Genomic DNA, 10,018 nt, shown 5'->3' on the forward strand with positions numbered 1-10,018 from the left:
CCTCCCGCCGAGAATCCGAACCTCCTCCTCTTGGACAAGACTGGAAGACCTGAACTTAACTGAAATCTTTCTACTCACCTGGAAAGAACTGTTCACCTAAAAAGAACTGTTGGACCTTTTGTGCTGATTTTGCCTACAACCTAAGGTATTTATCCTGCCCGCGCACTATTGTACGTTCTCTCTCTCCGCGTAAAAGAAACGCGCACCCGATCGTTAATCTGGACTAAAAATTGAATAATAACTCATGTAGTTTATGTATCGTATTTTATTCGTTGATGTAAACTTAATTTAGATATATATAAATAAACGGGTTTTTATGTTTAAACCTTCTGGAGTGCAGTTTCTTCCGTTTGTCTCTCAGTTCTCCATTCCGGGTCCAACCCTCATACCTATCCGCTCGCGCGAACTTGTGGTCTCTGTATCGACCGAAGGATACAGTGGTGTCATCCTGACGAGGTATCGAAGAGATACCGACCCTATGGTCACACAAGGTATTTATTTGTTTTTTATTGCTTCAAAAACCTACGTTGTCCAATACGCGCGAGCGAAGAATTTTTTGCATTTTTGAGCAGGATGCTATTTAGGTCAAGAGTAATGTCGCTTTCAAAGAGATGTCCTAAAATAGCTGGTCACTTAGCAATGATTATAAATGTAGTTATTTCATATTTCTTAAATTGGTATTTTTAATGAATATTTTCACATTGTGAATCATTAAAAATAAACTTTTTCTGGTCATGCTCATTATAATGTTTAGGTTTTTCTACTTGCCTAGACAATTCGGGAAACTCTTTTGTTTTTAACGTATTTCTCCTGGAGTCATACAGGTGATCAAGTTAACCTAGTTTGCTATTATAGCTTCTATTACCGACTTATAAATACAGATGATGAGAATATAAAATTTTTGCACCAAAATATGTATCAATCTAATGTTCTTCAATCAATGTTCAATCAATCTAAGATACTTGGCAACATAAATTCAATAATATACTTCAAACATATGGAATCTCAAGTGTTTTATTAGATAAATCTGACATAAATTGGAATAATGCCTATACACTACTGATGGAAATCGGCCATATTGCAATCAATAACCCAGGATCAAAACTCAATATTGCAATCGGCTTATCACCCATGGTATTCTCAAATTTTAAAAATTCCTTCTGATTCCAGATTTATTATAACTGATATAAATATGAAAATTAAACGATTATTATTACAACTTCCTCTAAATAAATATTCCTTGTTGGTTAATAATACATATATAAATTATTCTAAATAAAAGTGTTATTGGTGTAAATCAGAAAACTTTTCTATTCTTCATCTGTTGAAAGACTGACTGCACAGCTATTAAAAAATATTGTCAGAAATACCAAATAACAGAAATACTTGGCATAAACCATGATTTAAATTATATGTTAAGAATTGGAGATTTATTAAAAAATGATATGTATAAACTACATGTAAAACTATATATCGGAACATGTAATATCGGAATATATCATAAACTATATATCGGAAAATGTTATGTATAAACTACATAACTTTTTCACCCAGATTACTAATATATTTTATAATGATGTTATGAATTAATATTTAGCTAATGATATGCAACTGAAACTTTTTATGTATATTTTTTCTATCTCTGTAAAATTATTTGTTTATAAAAAAACATAAGATGTAAAACAAGCTACTATAGCTTTTTTATGTATAAAATAACCACCCTGTAACAAGGATTTTTTCTTTAGTACAATAAAACTTTGATTGATTGATTGTTTATAGCTTTTATAGTATACACAATTTTTTGCCATATATCGTGATACGCTTTTGAAATGAAGTAAATATTTTATAAAGGATACTAATTTATATCATCTATATATATATATGTACGTGTGTGTCTCTATATTTCACTTTTCCGCAAAAACTACACATAGCACATGAATGGTGTTTGTATGTGGTGGTAGCCCAAGTCTCCATTCGTGCACTATGGGGGTTGCGTCTCGATAGCTATAAGGGTGCGGGAGATATGGGGCTAAAAGTGGTTGAAAGTGGTTTTCTATTTTGAATGTTATGTTCGAATTTGTTCGAATTTGAATTCGAACATAAAATTCGAATATTGGTTCGATTATAGAACGATTGTAAACGTTCCAGAAACGTTGAAAATAGTTCGTTTGACTTTACGTGAACAGGAGAAGTCCAGAAATAGAATCGGGACCAGGTCTCTAATTAGTCTGGAAACGGGGGACCTAATTCTTGCATTCTGTGAAAACGCGTAAGATTGGCTATAATGTAATTATCTTAATCTTCGCTATCGTTACTTTTTGCCCACAAATAAAAACTCAGCGTAGCGGGTCCTTGCAGCTAGATTCTAGATTACTTAGAAAAACAATCTTTTATATATAAAAAAACAAAAACTATATTACCTACAAATGTACGAACAAATAAAAACCCAGCGAAGCGGGTCCTTGCAGCTAGTATTATATACTGTATTGGTAAATGAACAGTGCTAAGCATTTCCTTGTTATAAAAATGCAGTGTATTGTATGTAATGCACAGACGTATGGTAACAATTTTTCTCATACAAAAATAACGTTTTTATAATTATCGGACGTTGTTTATGACATCAGAAACTACGTTCAAAAACACTACCAAAGTGAAATTTGTGCATTAGAAGTTTAAAACGATTAAATTAAATAAAAAATATCCCATAAAAAATAAGCGTAAAATTAGTAAAGGTAATTACGTAATTACTAAAATAAATCGTAACTTGCAGTAAAAAATAATAATAGCTGGTGTTTTTCATGAAAATTAATACATTTTAAAATTTCTGATAGGCTATATGTATGTCATCTTGTGACGAATTTTTAAACCAAAGACCTTCCCAAATTATTTATTTACCTGCTGATAAATTATACTGTAAATTTTGTGTGTTTGCATTAAAAAACTAAAATATTTGTAAACTTATTTTTAAAGCCCCTCTTTTTATTAAACAAAAAATATGCTATATATAAAGTTACTATTTATTAAACAAATTAAAGAAATGTTACTTCTAATTTGGTTTATAAAAATATTAACATTTAGAACTGTGTATTTTCAGAAATTTGAATTATGTTGAATTACTCGAATTTTTTTAATTAAAAAAATTTGAGAACAGAATTATATATTATATTTACATTGGTGCCATCTGGAGATAAAAAGAGTACCTATCTTTTCATACACAAATAATATATTTTATATATCATAAAAAAATTTAACTTATTAATGTTACAAAATAATAATTAAAATATATCATCTGTATTTTTTATTCTGATAAATGAATTTTATTATTACGAAAATAATAACAATAAATTATTTTAATATATTTAAATTTAAATGATCATAAGTATCTAAGCAATAAAAAAAAACGAATTTATTTACTGAAATAATGCTTTTAAATAATGGTGAACATTTAATATTTTAAATCATTTTGATTTCTTACATAGCTTTTACGTCTTATAACGTCACAGGAAATAGAATGGCGTCACCTTACCTGTTGCAGGGTGTTTCTGCTGTCACATGACCTGTCATGTCATCACAGAAACACATGCTTTTGTTTACAATATTTTGACTAGTCTATTTTGTAAATTAATTAACAAAGTTGAATAAAAGTGTAAAAAATTACACATACCAATGAATAACAAATATATAAAAACACAAATTAGTACAAAAACTAACAAAATAAAAAAAATTTACATAAGTGAATTTATACATTGCATTTACCATTAAAAAAAACAATTATCAGAAATCTTGGAAACTATAACGAAAATACGTAATAAACTACATAAATTTGTGATATCACAAAAACTAGCACAAAAATTAAAGAAAAAGACAGAAAAAGAAACACTTACCTCACTACAACAATGACCTTGAGTTTTGCAAGCAGTGTGTTTATTTAAAAAATCGAAAATGACAAATTTATTTTAGTAATAATATTTTTGGATTTTATTTTATGTAAAATAGAAGAACACAATCGCAAAAACTGTATAAGTCTAAAATGTATAGTTCTTAATAAAAATTATTTCCATGCCGTTCCCTCTCGGCCAGCAGAATAATCTGCCCGATGAGTGTAGTAGTAGTACGTCTTGAGACTCAGCCAGAAGAATTTTCTGCCGGGTTACTATAAAAGGGATATTATATATAAAGACCCAAAAGCACGGAAAGGAGAGAAAGGACGAAAGGTAAAGAAGTGAGGAAGGTTGGAAAATTAAGGATCAATATGTGCATAACAGAAGGTCTATTTAACCTTTCTCACTACTTTTTATCTTTTGGCCTTTCTCTCCTTTCCCCGAATTTGACTCTATACTCCTTTGAGTCATAATTACAGCTTTATTTAGTATTCCTTCCAGCATATTCCTTAGTATTCCTCATTCACACATTCCCAAGTATTTGAAAATATTTCCTTTCCATTTAAAAATAAAATATGTATAAAGGTTTAAGACTTCGAGTTTTTGAGTTTTTTAGTCTTTTTTGAGTTTATGCCATTGAAATAAATGAAAAAAATTAAAAAATTGTCGATTTTGTTTACACGTTTATTGGGCCGCATTGGAACTTGCCTTGGGCCGCATATGGCCCGCGGGCCGCGGGTTGGACACCCATGAATTAGAGCATAAAAGGCGTAAAAACAGGATTTTCAAAGCCAATAAATGGCAAAAAAGTTTCCCATAAAAGTTAGCATTGAAAGTTTGAAAGGTGGAGTTTTTTTGGGAATATTTATTGCTAAATGGTGTTGAAAACATGTTTATTCATCTAAATACTGTCAAGCGACTTATCTTTAGCAAATTAGAAGTGGAAAAATACGATTAAAACACGCGATTTTATAGCGATTGTTTACATACTTCGATGTGGTAGCCTGCAAGGGCGTGGCATTTCGCGACAATTTTTTCAGCAATTGTTTTTATAGGTGGATCTAATAACAAACCATAAATTAACCAATTACAGTGTAAAAGAAGTTTACTGTCCATGTTATCTGCCAATAATCTCCATTTTTACCTCTGGTTGCTGTATAATTTTAGATGGTGTATTTTTGGAAATACTGAAATATTTTTCAGTATTTCCAAAAATAGCCTGGGGTTTGGTACAAAGAATTTAATTGTTGTGGCAGTTAAAAAACACTTACAGGAAAGCGATTAGGAGCGTAGATAGCATCAGAGTTGTTTACAGTTTGTAAAATACACTTCTGAAGTTGACAATTTTTTTTTTTTTTTTTTTTTTTTTGAAAAATTCCTAAAAACGGGAGACTTTCTGTTTTTCGTTAGTAATAAATAAATAACGATATATTTAAAGTAGTTTTGTTGATTAATACATCAAAAACACATGCCCACAAACATCTGATATGAAAAAATCGCGAAAAATACTATGACTTTTGAAAAATTGATTTTTGAAATCGGGAACTATAGTTTCCCCGCGCCACACACTGCGAGAGCTAGGTGGCGCAACTTAACCGTAGGTTAAGGAAAACAATCAAATTTATTATTTATTGGAAGCACAGGGGACAGTTGTACTTAGGAATGTGTCTATTGTTTGACATTTATTACACATATATGGCAAATTTAAGAAAAAACAATTTCATTATACCAAAACACCAATTTAAAAATATTTGTTGTAAACATACTTATTAAATACATATAGAGGAGAGGAGGGTATTATGGATTAGCCAGGAAATATGGAATACAGAGGTTTCAGCTCTGTTTTTTGCTGCTATTACGAGGGAATATAACAGTGGCGTGCCGTCATTGGAAGCGGTTGATACGCCGCTTCCCTTGTATTTTCTAAAAAAATAAATACATATTAATTTTAATTATATGAAAATAATCGCACAATATTTTATTATAGCCGCATTATGTATCTTATTACAAATTTCTATACTACATGTGAAAAAAAAAAAGATAAGATCGCTATTGTATATTCGAATATTAGTGGAAGTGGCTGTATTCGGAGTGGAAGCGCTGTATTGTCAGCATCTAAAAAGCCCTATTCGCGCACACGCTTTACAGAGCACCGAACTCACCCGGTTTAGCCGGTGGAAGCCTACGACCTCGGGTGGAAGCCTACACGTATACCGCATCCAATTCTATCCAGGACCAGTTCCGGGTTGTTAGCCGTCTGCTTGCTAGATATTTGGCCACCCTCGCCCGATTACGCGAATCACGAGTAGATTTATAACTTAACCCAACCGATAAGAATTTACTGGTGTGTTTTTATGATAGTTCTGTATAGTTTTTAGGAGTTTTAAAAAATCCATTTGATATTTTTATTTCGCTTTCCGATTTTATATTACTCGCAGATTTCAATGTTGAACCGATGATATTACGATTTCGTATATCCCATATTTAAGGGGATGCAGAAAAAAACATGTACAATTCTTATATAATGTTAAAAAATTAACTATTACTTCGACAGCATCATTTACGACTAAATTTAATGAATGAGAGAGATGCACGAGGTACAGAAAAATCTCTAGAATTTAATTTCCTTAAATTTACGATTTATATATCCGTTGTCATAAAAATTTGTCTTTTCACTTTTTTCCCAAGACTACAAATATTCGAGTACAAATTAACCGATTTCAACTTATTTCTACTTAAATAATTAAGAGATTAGGGAATTAGGGACATAAATAAAACCCTGCTGAAAGAGCCGGAATATTACTTAAAAGCTTAACCAACCCAATCTCTAGCTGAGTACAGTGGGACTGATTTCTTCGTAATATTAGACGTAATATAAACAGAAATTCTTCCAGTTCAACGAGAGTGACCGAAAAGTTGTACATTTTGGAAATTTCCGTGGACACCTGGTCATAAAACGAATTACAGTAGAGCGTCGTTTATCCGAAAGTCGGTTATCCGAAAGCATTCCAGTCGGCAAATTTAAATTTTCGCTAGTGCTGTGGCGCTACAATCTTTGGCTATATCTTGGGCTACTCCAATATTTTTTTGTTGGTGTGTGTTTTTTAGCTGGCAGCACTGGCACTTTTGTGTGGTGTTTTTCTGAGGACTGTGTGTCCTGCTGAATCGAACGTTTTTGATACTAGATCATCTTCTAAAGTATATATTTTTTGGTTTTTATATTTTTCAATACAGTATATTTATTTTTGTTTGTAAGAAATAAAGAAATAATTTTTAACGATACAATAGTCACGATTATTATTTTAAAAAGTATACGTTAGGCTTAACATCGACGAACATTCAACACGAAGCGACACGAAACGGAGAAAAATTTCAACACGGGATAGGTTAATATATTTTTTCGTACATAATCGGTTATCCGAAAAATAAGTTATCCGAACGACCTCAGTCCCTATTGATTCAGATAAACGACGCTCTACTGTAGTTAGAAAACAAATGACTATTAAGTTTAACAAATTTAGATTTTTACAGCTATGGTGAGAAATGTTTAAAATTTACAACGATCCTGTCGCGTCCTTTGAGATATACTAGTGATGCTACAAAAGACGCATTTGACATTAACCGATATCGGCATCCTCGGGATTTGGCAGCCCGCTTGCATGCACGCACCGCGCACCTAGCAGGACCGTCTCGGATTCCACTGGTAGGGAGCTATTTGACTAAGTGGTTAAGATTTAAAAAGTAAAGATTTTATGTTATTTTTATGTACGTTTCTTTACAAAGCTATATTTAATTATAATTTTCTTTAAAAGTACATTCATACAATTGAAGAATATTTTGTACCAGGTATGTATATTAACCACACATTTTATTTCACCAAGTAAGTTTTTATAATTTTATTTCTAATTTTAGCCCTTATATCATGGCTAGCGATTCAGAATGTTATTGCGATATTGAAAATTTATTTTAAAAAGTTTTGGCTCGAGATCATATAATGAAATAGAAAACATTATTAAAAGAGAAAGGCCAATGCCTAAGTTAAATACAGTATAAACACTTCAATAAAAAAAATTAGTTCGACATTTTCACGATAAAATGGCTCTGTAAATACAAAAATTGTTTCATTGGCTCGCCTACTATTTTCAAATGAAATTAGTGTGTGAAATAAGAATGGCTTTGACAATTTAGCTGGCAAAAGACACGAAAAATCGTCGATTCTTTCGTATTTGAAGCAATTTGGAAATCGAAGCTAAATAGAATTTAACATTAGTAAATAATATAAAATAAATATTAAAAATTATAACGAGATACTTACTGCTAATAGATATATTTAAATTAATAGATGTTATATCAAAGCAAGAATCGGCATTTAGAGGGCATAGGAAATCTATTGAATCTAATAGCAGAGGTAATTATATTGAACTTTATTAATAACTATTTATTAATTACGTTAGATAAATAATCTATTAAATGCATTTAAAGAATTAACTGATCGCCCCTGGAAGTCGGCTTCTTATAGAAACACAGCTTCCCTATCATGAAATGCCACGGCACGCTACTGGAATATAATTAACTACTCAAGAAAGATTCCCACGATGCAGTGCAGTGAGTTTACCGCTTGTTGTAGTCGTACCACTCGCTACAGAACAGTCTCTTTTCTGATTTTCAAGTTTTTGCAGGCAAGTTTTCAAACATTTTAACCTACTAGTACACATGTGACTTGAACATTGATGTTAAGCATATTGCACACTAAAAGAATTGTAGTTTGTTATACTCTAGTCATTTTTTAGTTGACAATGTTTTGTCCATCAGTTTAAAGGTTAATTTTCCAAGATGGCGCGTCGGGTATTATGGAATACAGTACTAGGGTAAATGGATAAACTGAAAGAAAAGGACAAAAAGAAGGAAACAGAAGCTTCAAAACAACAAAAGAAATCGAACATTGAAAGATCACCTGTTAAGAAATTAAACTTAGACAGACCTTCTAGACCTAAACCTACTAGAGATGACTCCAGTGTTAGCAGCGATGAATCGTCTGTAATGGACTTTATGCCATCAACTAAAGAACCAGAAAACGAAGACGCTGAATGTATCTTCTGTAACGGAAAATTCTCCGAAGATGAACGAGGGAAAATTTGGATTCAATGCTTCAGCTGTTCTCTGTGGGCTCACCTTGATTGTACCGGAGCAGAGGAATTATATCTGTGATTTTTGTAGACAGACTCGAAACAGGAATGACATGCACATCTTAAAAATATGATTTTTATAGTTAAAAATAACTGTTTTATGAAGTTAATTAGTTTTTCAATGGTTTAAACTACCTATTCCATATTACCCTCCATTTGATTTTTTAATTAAATACATTTTTTTTAAACAAAAAAATAAGTACTTTATTTACAAGTGACAGTTCATTACAATTAGTCATAATATGTACTTATTTTGGGATTTTTATTCAAAAACCAGTAGTTATTTTAAAGATTTGTTAAAAAGTATTCAATACTGTTTTAATTTCTGAGTGTGCAGTACGTGATAAGGTGTTATACATCATATTAATGGATTTAATTATACACGTGAAATTTCATAAAAAAATCAATATAACTGTTTTAATTAAAAGGGCCGCATGCGACCCGCGGGTTGGACATCTAGTTAACTCGAACTGCTTGATCTCGGCTGGTTCTCCCATATATTTCATCCAACTACTCTCTTCCGCTCCACGCAAAAATTTTTTGGATGGAAAGCAGTTAGGCAATAGGAAAATTACATTTTCAGTTCTTTCAACCAAAACAGCCAGTTTTATTCAGCAGGAATCCGACCTGTCCAATCGGTTGAAAGTGCTTGAAATGACAATTTTCTTGAATGAACTCTTGTATATAACAGCTGCTATATACAAGAGGAATGGCGGTCCAAAAAAACTGCCTCCCGATTTTTAATTCGGAACCTTAAAACGTCGAGAAATGCAAATTCGGAGGTAATTCCTGTATGTATGGGGGCACCATTTTGCTCTCTTTGAAGCTTAATTAACTTTTCTTTTCATCGGAAATTTCTGAAATCTTGCAGGGATTTTTGTTTAAGGGATCAATGCTATTAAATTTTGGTGATTAAAGGTTGAAGGTGTGGAGAGTTAAAGAGGAATCGTA

The sequence above is a fragment of the Centruroides sculpturatus genome, unplaced genomic scaffold (genome assembly GCF_000671375.1).
Source record: "Centruroides sculpturatus isolate CEXI.00-Female unplaced genomic scaffold, Cexi_2.0 scaffold11, whole genome shotgun sequence".
Taxonomy (NCBI): domain Eukaryota; kingdom Metazoa; phylum Arthropoda; class Arachnida; order Scorpiones; family Buthidae; genus Centruroides; species Centruroides sculpturatus.